We start from the raw sequence: 18,930 nt of genomic DNA, 5'->3' as shown, positions 1-18,930 counted from the left end.
GTGCCACTGAGCTTATGGCCTAACAGGATAAACAACTGCAAAACAGGTTGATGAGGAGGCGTATGTGGGGCCACCGCACTATCTAGGACAAACCTATACAACCCAGGCCGGGGGAATCAAGAAGGCGGAACCCCTACTGTGAAATCTAGTAATTGAGAAGAAGATAGCCAGGCAATGATGGGGAAGACCAGTCCAAGCAGAGGAAATGGCATGTGCAAAGCCTGGCATGAGCAGAGTTTGGGGGCTCTGGAGATCAAGCAAGTTATGTTGAAGAGCCTAAATTGTCTACCGCATATTCTCCCTTTGACGATTTCTATTGTGTTACCCTAAAGCCTCCAGCACCCTTTTGTGTAAGTGCCTCAGCCTGCCATGAGCTTCACTACTGGAAATTTAAAGCAATATTTTGTGTCTCCCCTAGAGGCCAGAGCATTAAGGGGAGCAGTGCCCCCACCACTAGCTAGCCCAATAGTGGCAGTGGTCACCGCCCAGAGCCCCAGAAGGGCAGGTGAATGAATGAAGGGTAGGCAGAGTCAGGGCCAGAGGATCGGTGAAGACCCTCCCATGTGCCTTCTCCCTCCATCACCAAGCTTAGAAGATCGTGTGTAACTTTATTAAGGAAGCCAGAAAGCTTCCCTACACCTTACTTCAGAGCAATGCTTTCGTCTCAGTTACGGTTATGGTTGAGTTGGCGCAGGAGTAGGGAAGTAGCTGAGCTGGCAGGGGAGTGCAGGCGAGAAGATTCCTTGTGTAGTCTGGGCCTTAAGTTTTAAAAAAAACGTTAACGCCATGCCTAGAACTGCAGAACCCAAGTCCAGCTTCTAATTCCCGGTTTTATATTTAGTGTTTACCTCTGGGGGATCTAGATCCTAAAGAAAACTAACTAAACAAACAAAAAAAACTGTGTCATTCTTGGACTGAACACAAAAACATACCTTCATTCTCCCGTGTTACCTAAAAAGAAGACACAGGACTTCTATATATGTGACAAATATATATATGCACTATACCTGTGTACTACACAAATAGGTACTATATGTATGTATGTAATATATATGTACTGTATATACTATATATGTACTAGACAAATATATGCTATATATGTGACAAATATAACATGTAACGCATCACTATATAAATGTATTTCTATTAATTTTGATCTCTATATTTCTACATCATTTAAATTATACACTTGAGCTACGAAATAATTAGGTGAATAGGTGAAATAATTAGAGAATAAAAGGGAGACATGGAATATATAATAAATGTTTACCAAAAAGCTTTTATTCATAGTGAAAATTTAAGTATTAGTCATTATTAATTGTCCCAAAGCATACTTTAAAGGAAAATAATACTAAGAAAATATTAAAGATTGTGGTGACAGCTCCTCTGAGAGCTGGAATTTGTCAAATTCCAAATGATAAAGGAATTTAATAAAATTACCCTCTAGGTAGCAGTAATTTTAAAAAATAATCCAAATCTGTTCTGACACAATAGCTCTCCAGAGAATAACAGTAGATCCTACAAATGACAGAGGAAGAAACTCACCTCATCTGCTGCCCCCATACAGAGAAAAATAGATTAACTCACTGCCATGGAATCCTGTAAAGATCATTCTCCAAAGGTTTTTCCACCAATCAGAAGGTCAGTGATCTAGAGATATTCTGGAGACTGGCACTATTAACATTTTCATTAATTATATCTATTTATGATTTGTCAGCAGCAAGGCTAAGGAGGAGATAAATTAAAGATTCAAAACTAATGCCTTGTTCAAACATATTCATTTGGAATTAATTTGTAATAATGAGGTGATTATAAGAAAACTCATTCATCTAGTGCTAATTATATTTTGTTTTTCTAAAAAAATAATGGCTGTTTTTCCAATCTGGCATTTTGTAATGTCACTAAAGTTCACTTCAAAATGCAAATATATCCTAAGACAATAACCAGCTGCCCCTGCAGTCATGTGAGGTGGTACTTTTCAAGCTCAATTTGGTTTCTGGATGCATTCCTCTAAATTATTTTATATATACACTGTAAATAAGTACATATGTGTATATATGTAAATATATATGTATGTGTGTGTGTGTGTGTATGTGTGTGTATATATATACACATATATATTTTTTACTTTATCTCTATATCTACATTATCCAGGATACTTTGGCTCAACATTTCTTAAGTCAAATTTTGTAGACCAGTCAATATTCATCAAACTACCTTAAAGATGGAGCCAAGTGGCCTACAAGAGAATACTGCTAAGGCTGTTAACACATATAATTTATGCAAGAGAATATTCCAAGCTTCCTGACTGCATCACCTTTTAACTTTTTCTTACATTCGAAACTACACTTAGAATCATAACAAATTTCCTTTTTCAAACGTTTGACTTTAAGGTGTGTACAAGTATACTCCGACTCTGTAAACTTACTCTTCTTTAAAGTAGATCATCCTGTTCATCATAAGATTATTAAAAATGTATACCTTTGCTTTTATTTGCCATTAAAAAAAGCTTTCTTTGGAATAAAATAGATTTTTATCCAAAGATGCAGAACTGTTTTCAAGATAAATCCAATCTGATAAATTTGACAGATTAAGACGCTCTTCAATAGTAATTCCTCAAATTATTTAAATAATTTATGAAACAGTAAAGTCTTAAAATATGAATTACATAGACTTAAAAGTTCTAGATCCTTCATGGATTTTATTTTTGGTTTATTATTGCAGGAAAATACATATAAATCTTTTGAGAAAAATAACAAAACCAAGACTTTTTCTCCCAGTATGCTATAAGCGAGCTCAGTAAATGTTTCAACGTGAACGATCTTTCTTGTCCATATCAAAATAGAATACTCGTCAAATGCTATTAATAATTTAACTTAGAATAGAATCATAAATATGCATGAATGGAAGATCACTTCCTGTATCTCCATGCTCAGAAGACCTTTGACTAAGCATTTCCAGAAAGATAAACAGCTGCCCAATTTTCAGGTATCTCCAGGCACGTCGATGCCAGAGGCTCTGAGAAAAAGAAAAGGCTTACATGACATCTTCTGTGACCTCTTGAGCTGTATTTGTTCTCCCCTCCTCTGTGTTCCTCTTCATGCCTGTAACATAACTCCTAGCATGTCCCTTAATTATCTATTTACACATCAATTTCTCACACGAAAGTTTCCAAAGCATTTTAGTGATCCTTGCTTTTTATTTGAGAAAGTAAGCTCAGAAAAGTTAAGTAACTTGCTTAAAGCCTCAAAGGTAGTCCCTGATAAATCCGGAATTCAACTAAGAGCTATGAGTCCAAAGCCCCTCAAATTCTCCATCATACTATGTTTCTGCCTCAAATATGGCATCACTCCTAATGAAGCTGGTGTTCAAAACATGCCTGCTAATTGATTACATGTATGAATGCCTTACATGTACATGTTCTGGGTCACCATGCTGGGTCCTGGAGAGAACTGTGTGAACAAGATTCCCGTTCTCTATTCCCCAATTCTTCGCTTCAGACCCAGCATCACATGGTTTCCAGACCCATGGACTCAGGGAAAGTGGGGGTGGACTTGCAATTACAACACACTGTAGAGACATAGCATCAAGGTAGAGATTAAAAGAAGGGACAAGAATTGCCAGTTAAGAAGGGTAGAGTAAGAGGGAAGAGGGAAAGAAAAGAATGTTGAGGCCAGGGAAACGGCATATGCAACATGTGAGAGACAAGAACGAGCATGTTTTGTTAAAATGAGAAAAGCCCTGTAGAGCTAGGGCTCAGAGAGTGCAAGTGTGACGCTGCAGAGGTGTGCAAGGACCCAGCCAGAAGAATCTCAAGCGCATGCAAAGAAGTCTGGGTTTGATCCTAGGGGTAATGGTAAGCAACTGCAGGGAAGTAAGCAGAGGAACATTACAGATTTGGGGTTTGAGAAAATCACTGGTTATAACAGTGCAAAAAGAAATGGAGTATATGGCTGATTAGAGGCTGGGAAGCCAATGATTGAAGCATTGAAGAGGTGAAGATGATGACTCTAGAACTTCTTCCCAGCATACAAATGTAAATAGATCACTGTTTAATTTTTAAACATGTTCATATTTTTTAAATGTGAAGAAACATACCTTTCTCACCTCCCTCAGAGAGTTGTTTTTATGATAAAGTGCACAGTGGCAATGCTGCCTGCCTGAGACAGGACTGTGTGGTGCTAAGAGCACAGGATCTGGAATTAGAGTCTGTATTTCAAACCTTACTCCCCCATTCCTGACTATGAAACCTCTGAGCAAGTAACACAACTCGTCTGTGCCTCAGTTTCCTAATCTGTAGAATAGAGATAATAATGGTCACTGATTCATAGGCTTTATTGAGAGGACTTCATAAAATAATCCCTGTTTTATTTATTGTCTTATTTCCAGCATCTAGAATTTTTCCTGGTATGTAGTAATTGCTTACTAATGTTAGTATTTATTTGAAAATTATAAAGGATTATGTAATTGTAAGGTGTCAACATAACTAAAAAAGGTATTTAATGACTACAATTTTCCCACCACCAAAAAAAAAATCATATTTTTAAAAATCCACAATCTCTGAAGAACATATCTGTTCTTATAAACATAAAGGTAAGTTTGCAACTTTCTCTTTTGTTTCTTCCTCAACTTTTCCATGATGTGCTTTATCCTTTCAAACAAAATCTCTTCTGTCTAATACATTTGTAAACCCCAACTTTCAGGCTGGCTGGGGCCCAAATGCCTTCTAAAAATCACTGAATCCTGCTCTGCCTGTAGACAGAGGCTGTTCCAGTGTACAAGTTGTTGACACATTTGAAAGACCAAAATAGTTACCAATGATTAGAAAAATTATGGTTCTTTCGTGGAAGGAAAGCACTGTCATTTTAAAGAGATGGTTTCCTCCTCCTGGAGGAATGTAGAGACTCTCTGGCCCCCACTGCCCTTCTTCCCATTCCTTCCAGTAAAAGGTTTTCACCTCCATCACCAGCCGCAGGGATAGTGCTTCAATGGGTAGAACCAGAATCCACTAAACTACTTACCACACACAGTAACAAGAGCACACTTTTCACTTTGAATTTTTATAATTTTTTATTGCATTAATCATTTGATCAGATAAACCAGATCAGTTTGCCATGTGCCCTACATTCCACAGGTATTGAGGTCTCCATGAGAAAAACCCCCTCAAGCGCATCACAAGGTTTCCATGTGAGCTATGACAGATTAGAAATCAAGTGGCCATACTCAAAAAGGAGGCAAAGCTGGTTTCCATCTTTATTCAATGGAGAGTGAAAAGGAGAAGAAACATTCATTGATAAAGGTATTCCTGGCCAATTCTTTAGCAACTGTATGACACTGATTTACCAACTGTGTAGAATGTCAAGTGTACCTACCAGATGGTAACTGTGAGCTCTGTAGAATGACATAAACTAAATAAAACAAGGGATCAGGGAAGGAGGAAGGGCAAAAAGTAGGAGGAAGAAAGAAAAGAAGAGGGATGGAGGGAAGGAGGATTGAAAAAGAAAAAGTTGTATAGTTTAGTTTGACCAAAAGTCAATTTTTAAATAAACAAGTACTAATAGCACCTCTCTTAGGTGACTTAAAAAACTCCCTTTCCAACAATGTCTTTTTGTTTTAATTAATAATTTCTTTCCACAGAGGAGAAAAAAAGGAAAAAATATTTCATCTGGAGAGGAGAAAGAGGCCAACTCTCCGAAACAATGAGCTAGATTTTTATCTTAAGTCCTACTATGTTCAAGATCCTCTAGGTAATTTTGAAATAATCACTTCCCTATTTCCTTTAGCATTGGAAAGACCATGTAAATGTCCTCCATTCAGCATGTTCTCTGGTCTTGGATTTATCTGCTAATATAGTCATGAAATTACCTTTGACATCCCCTGAAACCCAGCTTTCTGCTAGACTGTGATCCTTTATCCTCAGATCCTGAAACATCCATAGAAAGGGAACCCCAAAGTGAAGTGCACACACACAAACACACACACACACACACATTCTGCCTTCCTAAATCTAAAAGGTATAGTAGCACCATAAATTAAAAGAAAAGAAAATTAATTTTGAGCAAAATTTTCTCATTCTCTAATATCAGGTTTCAGTTAGATATTAATATTTAAAATATCTTCTAATACATTATTCTACCTTCCATTTGAGGAAAGGAACAAATGTAAACACAGATATGGTCCCCTCCCTTTTGTAACCCTTCTTTTCTTTCCATTTTTTAATAGCTGCAAACTTACAGGACTTCTGCCTCTTAAATCAAGTATTACTAAATTTCTATTTCAGCACCTTCTGGGATGACAAGATTCCAAATATGTAATAAAAATAAATTGCCATTAATAGCTAGGTCTTTGGCAGAGTTACTGGCCTGTTTTGTTTACTTACCCAGTGCTGATGTGATGTTCTACTTTGGGCACAGCTGTGAACAAGACTATTAATAATCAGGCTGCATCAAAAAGGAGTCAGTTCATAGTTCTGTAATTCAATGATTTTTTTAACCTTTTATAAACTGAAGTTGTTCACATAGTTCAAGATTGACCTATTAAAATCTCTGATTTTTTTTTTTTTTTTTTTTTTTACAGAGTCTCCCTCTGTCAGGTTACAGGGAAGTGGCTTGATCTTGGCTCACTGCAAACTCTGCCTCCCAGGTTCAATCGATTCTCCTGCCTCAGCCTCCCACGTAGCTGGGACTACAGGTGCCCACCACCACACCCAGCTAATTTTTGTATTTTTAGTAAAGACCACCATGCTGGCCAGGCTGGTCTCGAACTCCTGACCTCAGGTGATCCACCCGCCTTGGCCTCCCAAAGTGCTGGGATTACAGGCATGAGCCACTGCACCTGTCCTCTGTTTTTTGTTTGTTTGTTTGTGTTTTTTGTTTTTTTTTTTTTAAAAAATCTGTGTGGTTTATGAATAAAACTACCTTAGAAAGAGGACAACTGGCACACAATCCTGAGAGCCTGTAAACCCCATTAACCTAGCCCTGCAAGGAAATTTTACAGAATTCAACAATATGAAGTGTCCTCCTGAATGATCACAAAGTAAGTATAAATAAAGTATAGTATAAAATAATCTAATAAAGACTGGCTCATCCTAGCTTGTTCCAGGATAAGATCACCACAGTATTTCACAGTTTTTTAGGAAAGCATTGATATACTGCTATTATTGATATTTTCTTTATCAAGATTTCATTTGTACACTGAAAGACTCAGAGTCAAAAAAAAAGTCATCAAATTAAATCCATTATTTATTTTAGTCTCTCACATAAGCGGCATCGATTCACTGAACCTGACTGTGGGATATAAGCATGGGTGGAGAACAGGCGCGGTGGCTCAGCCTGTAATCCCAGCACTTCGGGAGTCTGAGGCGGGTGGATCACTTGAGGCCAGGAGTTCGAGACCAGCTAGGCCAACATGGCGAAACCCTGTCTCTACTAAAAATACAAAAATTAGCCAGGCATGGTAGCACGCACCTATAATCCTAGCTATTTGGGGAGGCTGAGACACAAGAATCACTTGAACCCTGGAGGCAGAGGTTGCAGTGAGCCGAGATCACACCATTGCACTCCAGCCTGGGCAACACAGGGAGACTGTGTGGGTGAAAAATTTAGCCAGCCTCACTCCCATTACTTTCCTGTATTCAGTGTCATAATCTGACACTTAAGTGCTCTCTCTGCATTTCCCACGTCAACCATTCCGGAACCACCATCCACTCCACCATATACTTGCTTATGTGCTCAAGAGCTTAGTTGCTCTAAGCATACTTGTGACCAAACAAATGTAAGAAGAGACAGTTGCTGCCTGATTTCACCAGGTGGAGGTAAATGCTTGAGATTATCCATAAACCAATCCATTCCATAATGTCTCCTGCAGAAACTTTTTTCAATATTCTAATCAGAATTACTGTTTTCTTCCTCTATGCACACTTAGCCCTTTGTCACTACTATTGTCTTTATATTATTCTCTGTGTCTCCCTCCACTCCAACTGAAGGCTCTTCAAGCATCAGGATACACAGGGCAACCATCACAGTGCATTACAATGGCTCTCAAAGTGTGGCCCCTGAACCAGTGGCATCAGAATCCCTGGGAACTTGTCAGAAAAGCAAAATTTCAGGCCCTACCTCAGACCTACTGAATCAAACTCTGGGGGTTGGACCCCAGCAACCAGCGTTTTAACAAGCCCTCCAGGTGATCCTGAGGCAGGCTCAAAATTGAGAACCACTGGTATATTGGAATAAGTATGGGTTTTGGAAGCAGATAATCTAAGGCTTTTAAATTCCTGCTGTGCCCCTTATTAGCCAATGATATTAATCAAGTTGTTTGCTGTCTTTGAGTTGCCTCTACTCACTTATGAAATTCATGACTTGTGAAAATATGCTAAGGGGTGGATTTTTTTTTTAATAACAGTCTTTTCAATAAGTTGTGCTGGGACAATAGGGTATCCACCTGCAAAAGAAGGAAAGTGGACCCTCTACCTATCCGATAAAAAAGTTAACTCAAAATGGATCAAGATTTAAATGCGAGAGTTAAAGCTATAACACTCTTAGAAGAAAACGTAGGTGTAAATCTTTGTGACCTTAGATTAGGCAATGGTTTTTTAGATATGACGCAAAGAGCACAAGAAACACAAGAAAAAATACATAAATTGGACCACATCAAAATGTAAAACTTCTGTACTTGAAAGGACACTATCAAGAAAGTAAGAAGACAACACACAGAATGGGAGAACATTTTTGCAAATCGTATATCTGATAAGGGACTTGGTTCCAGGATACACAGGGAGCTCTTACAACTCAACAATAATAAGATAAATTGCCCATTTTAAAATGTATAGACAGCCCCAGGTGCAGTGCCACATGCCTGTTGTCTCAGCTAATTGGGAGGCTGAGGTGAGAGGATCCCCAGAGCCCAGGAGTTTGAGACACAGCGGAACTCTGTCTCTTAAAAAAAAAAAGAAAAAAGTTGGGTCGGGCGCGGTGGCTCATGCCTGTAATCCCAGCATTTTGGGAGGCCGAGGTGGGCAGATCACCTGAGGTCAGGAGTTCAAGACCAGCCTGGCCAACATGGCAAAAACCCGTCTCTACTAAAAAATAAAAAAATAAAAAATTAGCCAGGCATGGTGGCGGGTGTCTGTAATCCCAGCTACTCAGGAGGCTGAGGCAGGAGAATTGCTTGAACCCAGGAGGTGGAGGTTGCAGTGAGCCAAGATCACACCACTGCACTCCAGCCTGGGCAACAGAGTGAGACTCCATCTCAAAAAAAAAAAAAAAAGAAAGAAAAAGCTGAAGCCCAGCATGATGCTTGTAATCCCAGCAATCCACTTGAGTTACTTGGGAGGCTGAAGTGGGAGAATCCCTTGAGCCTAGGAATTTGAGACCAGCCTGGGCAACATAGCCAGACCCCATCTCAAAAAAAATAAAAAAAGAATGGAAGTTTCTCCAAAGAAGATATACATATGGTCAATAAGCACATGAAAAGATGCTTAATGTCATTAGCCATCAGGGAAATGCAAATCAAAACAACATTAAAATATCACTTCACACCCAGTAGAATGGCTATAATCAAAATGACAGCAAAAAAACAAGTTGGCGAGGATATAGAGAAATTGGAACCTTTGTACACTGCCGATGGGAATGTAAATGGTGCAGTCATTTTGGAAAACAATCTGGCAGTTCCTGAAAATGTTAAACAAAGAACTGCAATATAACCCAGCAATTCCACTGCTAGGTTCATATCTAAAAGAAATAAAAACACATATCCACACAAAAACTTGCACATAAGTGCCATAGCAGCAGCCTTGTTCATGATAGACAAAAAATCGAAACAACCCAGACGTCTATCAACTGATGAACGGAAAAACAAAATACGGTAAATCCATATAATGGAGTACTAATACATGCTACAACATGGGTGAACCTTGAAAACATTACACTAAGTTAAAGGAGTCAGCCACAGAAGACCACATATCGCACAATTTGATTTATATGAAATGTCTAGAATAAGCAAATCTATAGAGACAAAAAGTAGATTAGTCTGGTTGCCTAGAGTTGTTGGAGCAGGATTGGGAGGAAATGGGAAAATGAGGAGTAACTGCTAATGGGTATGGGGTTCTTTTTGAGGTGATGATATAAATGTTCTAAAATTGTGGTGACGGCTGCACAACACTGTGGATATACTATAAACCATTGAATTTTACTTTTAATTGTGTGAACTATTTGGTATGTGAATTCTATCTCAATAAAGCTGAAACAAAGTAATAATGACCACAAAGATTTTCAACCATTAAATATTAAAATATTTAATAAAAGAGGCAAGTTTTAGGAGGGAGCTGAAGAACAGTACAATTCTGAAATCTGAGGGAAAAACTGTGAAGTCAGTTCATTTGTATTCTCCTTGGTTATAATACATCAAAAAAGCTCATACAAAAGATAAGAATGAAATTAAAGAGAAGCGCTCTCCACTGCTGTTCTCTTCAGCTCAACATGGTGGCCTACCCGGCGATTGGCAGCCTCAGCCGCTTCTCTGCCTTCAGGATCCTCCGCTCCCAAGGTTATATATGCCGCAATTTTACAGGGTCCTTTGCTTTGCTGACCAGAACCCATATTAACTATGGAATCAAAGGGGATGTGGTAGTTATTTAAATTAACTCTCCCCATTCAAAGATAAATACACTGAATAAACAAACAGCTGCATTCAGAGTTCATGGAAGTTATGAATGAAATCTGGGCTAGTGATCAAATCAGAAGTGCCATGCTTATCTCATCAAAGCCAGGCTGTTTTATTGTAGGTGCTGATATCAACATGTTAGCCACTTGCAAGACCCCTCAAGAAGTAACACAGATATCACAAGAAGCACAGAGAACATTTGAGAAATTTGAAAAGTCCACAAAGCCTGTTGTGACTGCCATCAGTGGATCCTGCCAGTTTATGCCAATACAGAATAGCAACAAAAGACAGAAAAACAGTATTCGGTGCTCCTGAAGTCTTGCTGGGGATCTTACCAGGAGCAGGAGGCACACAAAGGCTGCCCAAAATGGTGGGTGTGCCTGCTGCTTTTGACATGATGCTGACTGGTAGAAACATTCGTGCAGACAGGGCAAAGAAAATGGGACTGGTTGACCAATTGGTGGAATCTCTGGGACCAGGACTAAAACTTCCAGAGGAATGGACAATCAAATACATAGAAGAAGTCGCAATTACTTTCCCAAAGGACTAGCTGATAAGAAGATCTCTCCAAAGAGAGACAAGGGATTGGTGGAAAAATTAACATCATATGCCATGACTATTCCATTTGTCAGGCAACAGATTTACAAAAAAGTGGAAGAAAAAGTGTGAAAGCAGACTAAAGGGCTTTATCCCACACCTCTGAAAATAACTGATGTGGTAAAGACTGGAATTGAGCAAGGGAGTGATGCTAGTTATCTCTCTGAATCTCAGAAATTTGGAGAGCTTGCAATGACCAAAGAATCAAAGGCCTTGATGAGACTCTACCAGGGTCAGGTCCTGTGCAAGAATACATCTGGAGCTCCACAGAAGGATGTTAAGCATTTGGCTATTCCTGGTGCAGGGATGATGGGAGCAGGCATCGCCCAAGTCTCCGTGGATAAGGGGCGAAAGACTATACTTAAAGATGCCACACTCACTGGGCTAGGCCGAGGACAGCAACAAGTGTTCAAAGGATTGAATGATAAAGTAAAGAAGAAAGCTCTAACATCATTTGAAAGGGATTCCATCTTCAGCAACTTGACTGGGAAGCTTGATTACCAAGGTTTTGAAAGGCAGACATGGTGATGGATGCTGTGTTCTAGGACCTTAGTTCTAAGCACAGAGTGCTAAAGGAAGTAGAAGCAGTGATTCCAGATCACTGTATCTTTGCCAGTAACACATCTCCTCTCCCAATCAGTGAAATCGCTGCTGTCAGCAAAAGACCTGAGAAGGTGATTGGCAGGCACTACTTCTCTCCCGCAGACAAGATGCAGCTGCTGGAGATGATCGCAACCCAGAAGACTTCCAAAGACACCAGTGCTTCAGCTGTAGCAGTCGGTCTCAAGCAGGGGAAGGTCATCATTGTGGTTAAGGATGGACCTGGCTTCTATATCACCAGGTATCTTGCACCCATGATGTCTGAAGTCATCCGAATCCTCCAGGAAGGAGTTGACCCGAAGAAGCTGGATTCCCTGACCACAGGCCTTGGCTTTCCTGTGAGTGCTGCCACACTGGTGGATGAAGTTGGCATGGATGTAGCGAAACATGTGGCCAAAGATCTGGGCAAAGCCTTTGGGGAGCAGTTTGGAGGTGGAAACCCAGAACTACTGACATAGATGGTGTCCAAGGGCTTCCTAGGTCGCGAGTCTGGGAAGGGCTTTTCCATCTATCAGGAGAGTGTGAAGAGTAAGAATTTGAATTCTGACATGGATAGTATTTTAGCAAGTCTGAAGATGCCTCCTAAGTCTGAAGTCTTCTCAGATGAAGACATCCAGTTCCGCCTGGTGACAAGATTTGTGAATGAGGCAGTCACGTGCCTGCAAGAGCGGATCTTGGCCACACCTGCAGAGGGAGACATTGGAGCCATCTTCCGGCTCAGCTTCCCACCTTGTCTTGGAGGGCCTCTCTACTTTGTGGATCTGTATGAAGCCCAGAAGATAGTGGACCGGCTCAAGAAGTATGAGGCTGCCTATGGAAAACAGTTCACCGCAAGCCAGCTACTAGCTGACCACACTAACAGCCCTAACAAGAAGTTTCATCAGTGAGCAGGCCTCATGCCTCACTCAGTCAGTGCACTAACCCCAGCTGCCAGCAGTGCTGGTTCTCCAACAGAGTGGCGTCTAGATTTATCAGAGTAACGAGAAGGAAGACAAACTCCAGCATTGGGTTTGCTCCCTGATTAAAGTGCCTTCAGCCAAGATCATCTCTCCCTCCTGGTGAAGTCTGACTGTGAATTAGAGTTTGCACTATTGGAAGGTGGAACCCACTGTGCTCATTGTATAAGCCCTGAGGCCTAGAGTGGCAGCCAAGAGCCATCTGGAGCCATCTCTTTGCCTGTTCCTCTCAGGAGGCCAGGGTGGCCAGGGGTGGTGAGGGCAATTCTGCACTCAGACAAACACATAACAATAAAAACCAAACTCTGTAAAAAAAAAAAAAAAAAAAAAGAATGAAATTAAAAACATGAATTACAAGAGGCTTTCAACATCCTCTTTTCATGTTGTTAGCAAGCCAGAAAACACATTCCCCATGGCATATGTTACAATTTAAATTTCATTCAACAATTAAATCACTGTCACATTAATAGTGGTAGTAGGATTTTAGAGCTGGGGCCCCAATGATTACTTATTCCAGCTTCCAGATTTTACAAAAATAGACTGCTCTAACATTTTCCATACCTCTCCACACTGCTTCCCCATCAGTGTGCAGACATTAATTTTTACTTAATGCAATTCTAATCAACTTTTTTCTGGAACATGTGTTTCATGGCCTCAAGACTATGATTTTTTTTTTTAATTTCTTACACTGTTTTCTTTTCACATTTAGTTGACATGAGCCTTTCTTTGTTTCAATGACAGGTGGTGATGGTTTCCTTTATGATACACACATCATAAAACAGTTGCCTTCAGCTTTTGTTTTTTAATAGCTTGCTTACATAAGTTTTACAGAGCTATAAAAGAATCAAATAGCAATCAAAATATTCTTCATAATCACCGTTAATTTCTAGTTGATTCCCAGTGTTAACTTTTTTAATCTGAGTTCAAATTTGGTGTGCCTGCATTTTAGTTCAGGACCAGATATTTCCCAGTGTTCGATTGTTTCAAATCCAGAAAAACAGAAGAAGAGTCTGGCATTTTACATTCCAGATTTCAAAACAACACTCTATTTCCAAAGAAAAAATATCTTAAAAATATTTTTTAAAAACAAAGGTAGTTTTCTCATTTCTGTTTTTCCACTTGCCACATTCTTCAGGTTTTCGTATTGACTCCTCTTTGGGGGAGAGTAAATCTTTTTGTGACATATTTGCAAGTGTATATTTTAATTTACATGGTGCATTAGGCCATTCTTGAATTACTATAGAGAAATACTGGAGACTGAGTAATTTATAAAGAAAAGTTTAATCGGCTCATGGTTCTGCAGGCTGTACAAGCATGGTGCTGGCATCTACGTGGCTTCTGGGGAGGGCTCAGGGAGCTCTCATGGTAGAAGCGGGAGCATGCATGTCACATGGAAAGAAAGGGAGTAAGGTGGGGGAGGTACCATACACTTAATCAGATCTCGTGAGAACTCACAGCAGGAGATGGTGTCAAGTCATTCAAGAGGAATCTGCCCCCATGATCCAAACACCTCCCAACAGGCTCCATCTCCAACACTGGGCATTACATTTCAACATGAGATTTGGTCAGGGACAGATATCCAAACTGTAACACATGGTGTCATGTAACAGGCCAGAATCACTAGAAACACCAACATCCTTTAATACTGAAGTATGCATCTCAATAATTCTATGTAACTATGAGAATAATAAAGATTACAAATGGGAGCAGTCATTTATGAAATTCTTTCAAAGATCTGAAGAGGTAAATGATCATCTAAGCAAACTGAGAAAATCAGGCTGAAAATGCTGGCCACTATTATTATTAGCACATTTTCCTTCTCTTTCACAAATAAATAGGTACAAAACAGTAGTGGCTTCTTGATCCATAAAGAAGCTTTATTACATCTTTATTAAATATATCTTTTTGATAGAAATATTTTACAAACTTCTGAAGAAAGAACTGATATAAAAAATAAAATAATCTGTCCATTTATCACCTTTCTCTAATTATCCTTTCCTCTTCATTCCATTGTCACCACACCCTTCCAGGTCCTCATCAAATTATGCCAGTATTACTCTATCAGCCTTTTGCCCACCCTCCCAGCCCCTATTTTAAACACATCTGGCTTAATATTAAAATAACTAATTTTACTACAACACCACTTCCCACAGAATCATTCTATGCTTACAAGACTGCAGAAGCCCCTGTAACCCACCATTGTGTCTAAATTCCTCTGTCCAGCTTCCAGGGACTCATATATTGTGGCATCACTCAATCTTTCCAGAAGTATTTCATGTTCCCCCACACATAAACCCTCCTCCACTCAGGAAAGCAGATGTTCCACAAGACAAGAAATAATGAGAGGAGAATACAGTTTGGGAAATAATAATAATTTCTATTATTCATTAAGTGTATGTTGTGTGCTATGAATTGTGCTCAGCACATTACATGTGCTATTTCATTTTACCCGCACATAAACCTTACGTAACAGGTTTCATGATTTTACAGAGTGGAAGCTGAGCCACATAGCGACTTTCTTCTTTAAGGCCATTAAGCTATTAAATGGCAGACCTGGCAGCCTTATGTCTCACTCCAATGCTCAAGTTCTTGTCCACATGTTGAGTATCACTTATAGTTAAAGTGTACTAGGCAGGTGGATGTGCAAATCCAAAGCTCAGCGGGGAGAAACAAGGGTAATATTTTTCCATCACTGGCTTCTGGTTAACTGCACCTGTTGTTATGAGTGAGCTTGTCTACGGAAAAGGTGTGTAACAAAGAGAAGAAACCAAGAACAGAACTCTAAGCAATGGCACCACTTACAGGGTGTACAGAAGAGAAGGCCGCAGAAAAGACTGAGAAGGTGTCAGGAGAACCAGAAGAGTTATCCAGTACAAATCAAAGAAGTGGGGTTTCAAGTCACACTAAAGGGGAGTAGTCAGCTGTGTAAAGAAAAAAAATCAAATAAGGTCAAGTAAGATAAAGATTGAAAACTGCTCATTAGAACTGGTGGTTAAGAGCTGGGATAATTCATAATTTATCATCCAAACTAGGACAGTTTTGAGGGTGAAAGAGGGCTCTATTAACAAATACCCCAGGAACACTGAATATGGTGGAAACCAAGACATAAGGTCACCCTATTAAGAAGTCAGTAGTGGCCCTTTGTGAGAACCATATGAAGAGAGTAATGCAGTGACTGCCACAATGATATGAGTTCAGGAATGAATGTGTGCTGAAAATAGTATGTAATCTTTCAAAAAACTTAGTTTATTCCTTCTTTACTCCCATTGCTTCACTTGACTAGCCTTTAAAAAAGAAAGGCTTGGTTTGATGAATGGGTGAGAGAAAAGGTGAGTGTTAGAAGTGAAACTGCCCTTCACGTACTCCTTATCCATTTGTTTGACTTCTTCCTTTTGACTCTACTGAAACTACTTCCCCAAATGTCCCCAGTGACTTCCAACCAGTGCTGGAAGTGAGTGACCTTTACTGTATCCTCTGCTTCATTAACTTCCACAGCACTGGGCATCGTCATATGCCCACAGTCCTATCTTGAGTCTACAGCTCTGAATCATACCTACTGCCTCTTTCTCTGACTACATCTCTCTGCTCTCTTCTTGCTCATTTAATCTTAAAAATGTTGGCGTGTTCTAAGTTTCTGCCTGATACACTTTCTCTCCTTTGCCTATTCTCCCTCCCTCAGTCATCTCATCCATAATCACCATTTTCACCCTCACCAGTCATGCAAATGACTCCTAAATCTTTTCCTCTGTCCTCAAATTCTGCCATGAAATGATTTTCATTTCAAACTGCTGGCCATATATCTCTCTCCAGGTGGTGGGTCCACAACACCTCCCTAAATACGTCAAAAGCATACAATATCTTTTTCTTAAAGTAGCAACTTACAAATGATCTATTTCTATTAACTCCCAAACAAATGAAGTCTAAATCCTCAGCCTAGCATTTAAGGATATTCATGATATGGCCAAAGACCTACTGGTAAAGATTTTGCTTCCTCTACATGTACAGCAAGGTCTAAGCACAAAGTGCTCTGTTATTATCCTCTGAACATTATCTTGGAACCCACTCTTAGAGAGGCTGGGATTATAACACTGATGATTGCTACTGTTTCTCCTAGAATTCTCTTCTCTCCTCTACACTGGTCAAGATTAAGCCAATCGGAAGTCTCGGTGAGTATCCTTATTAAATGTGTCCTCCATTCTTCAATCTCAAACTTTGTTTTGTATTACTCTTAAGGTACTTGTCATTTTCTGTCTTATCATAACATATGCATGGGTCTTATCCTCCCTAGTATATTGGGAACTCCTTTAAAAGAGGATATGTGGCCAGGCACGGTGGCTCACACCTGTAATCCTAGCACTTTGGGAGGCCAAGGCGTGTGGATCACCTGAGGTCGAGTTCGAAACCAACCTGGCCAACATGGTGAAACCCCATCTCTACTAAAAATACAAAAATTAGCTGGGTGTGGTAGCGTGTGCCTGTAGTCCCAGCTACTCACAAGGCAGGAGGCCAAGGCAGGAGAATCGCTTGAACTTGGGAGGTGGAGGTTGCAGTGAGCTGAGATCGTGCCACTGCACTCCAGCCTGGGTGACAGAGACTCTTTCTCAAAAAATAAAAAAAAGGGTATGTCTTTTCACAGATGTACAACAGGTATTTATTGTTTAGAATCAACAGTTGTAATTAGTAGAATAGATGCATTTGACATCTTAATACATCTTACTTGAAAATCCATTATTTTTATCACCCTCAAAAGTAAAAGAAAAACTGACAGCTGTTTATGCTCTGATATATTAAACATCTTCAGTAATCATTATTTTAAAACTATATCTCTGGTTTATGAACATATAATGTGAGAGAACAGTTTATCAAGTAGATTAATTTTTAGGCACATCAAGATTAATATGATCATTTAGTATAGTATATTTAGGCAATTAAATTTTTATAATATAAGTAAGTACAACAACAAAACCCTTTAATGCCTACTGTCAAAGCCTAGAATCCTGAATTAATTGGTTATAATAGGTTGTGATTTGAACTGGAACTTCTTAGTCATTGATTGATTAAACCAACTAATGCCTGCAAAACCTATTTTTAACACCTTAGTGTATATCACCTGGTATTCTTTGTTTAACAGAACTGTACCTTTAAATACAGCTAATGCCAGATGGTCTCCTCAATAAAAAACAGCAGGAGGCAACATATTAATGCCACTCAACAAGCAAGTCTGCAGCCAGCCAGCCAATGAAATCTGTCTTCAGTTGCTAAGCCGTTCTGTCACCATGGCAACACCTACTTCAGAAAAAATATTGGATTTTCAAGTCAAGTGAGCCACCCACCTTGAAATTCCAGATCTTCCAAGCTATGATCACCAGATACTTTAGTTAAAATAACTACTTAGATTTTTTCCATTGACCTAAAATCAGGGCTATCTTGAAAAGCCATTTGCCTTTCCATTTTTAAATGTTTGTTTACTCTCAGTTTCTAACTTTACTGATTTCTAGATAAACATACTCCATTTAAATGTGTGTGTATGCATATGTATACATATGCACATTTGTATATATGTACCTATATGTATATGTGTACCTATATGCATTTATACACCTATATACATTTTGTATATATGTGCATGCATGTGTATATGTGTGTGTGTATATATGTGTATATATTAGCACTTGTAGGCTAATAGTCCTAAATATAAAGAAAATTCTTAACGTCTCAGAAAATTGTCACTGGTACATGCGCTTATCAATCTTTTACTAATATTATATCTGATGTAAATAAGCAATTAATAAAATAAGTTTATGTATTAATTAGAATAATTAATTAATTGAGACCAGAACAATATTCTTTTCATTACCAGCCTCTAAATTATTTAGCATGAATGTACAAGATAACATAAAACCGTAGTAGGGGGGGTTGTTTGTTTTTTTTTTTAGAAATGGGGACTTGCTCTGTCGCTCAAGCTATGTACAGTGATGCAATCATAGCCCACTGCAGCCTCCAACTCCTGGGCTCAAGCAATCCTCCCACCTCAGCCTCTGGAGTAGCCAGGACTATAGGCATGCACCACCATGCCTGGCTAATTTTTCTTTCTTTTTTTTTTTTCTGGTAGAGACAG

At 39.2% G+C, this 18,930-nt stretch overlaps 1 protein-coding gene and 1 pseudogene across 1 annotated transcript in view; one reads left to right on the top strand and one right to left on the bottom strand.

Annotated features, from left to right (window-relative positions):
- CPE (carboxypeptidase E) overlaps positions 1-18,930 on the bottom strand; it is a 119,722-nt gene that overhangs the window by 81,847 nt on the left and 18,945 nt on the right. The window lies entirely within an intron of this gene.
- Positions 10,471-12,743, top strand: LOC100458040 (trifunctional enzyme subunit alpha, mitochondrial-like; annotated as a pseudogene).

The sequence above is a fragment of the Pongo abelii genome, chromosome 3 (assembly GCF_028885655.2).
Source record: "Pongo abelii isolate AG06213 chromosome 3, NHGRI_mPonAbe1-v2.0_pri, whole genome shotgun sequence".
Classification (NCBI taxonomy): Eukaryota; Metazoa; Chordata; class Mammalia; order Primates; family Hominidae; genus Pongo; species Pongo abelii.
Note: the sequence above shows the minus strand (reverse complement) of the source record. Positions and strands in the feature narration are given on the sequence as shown.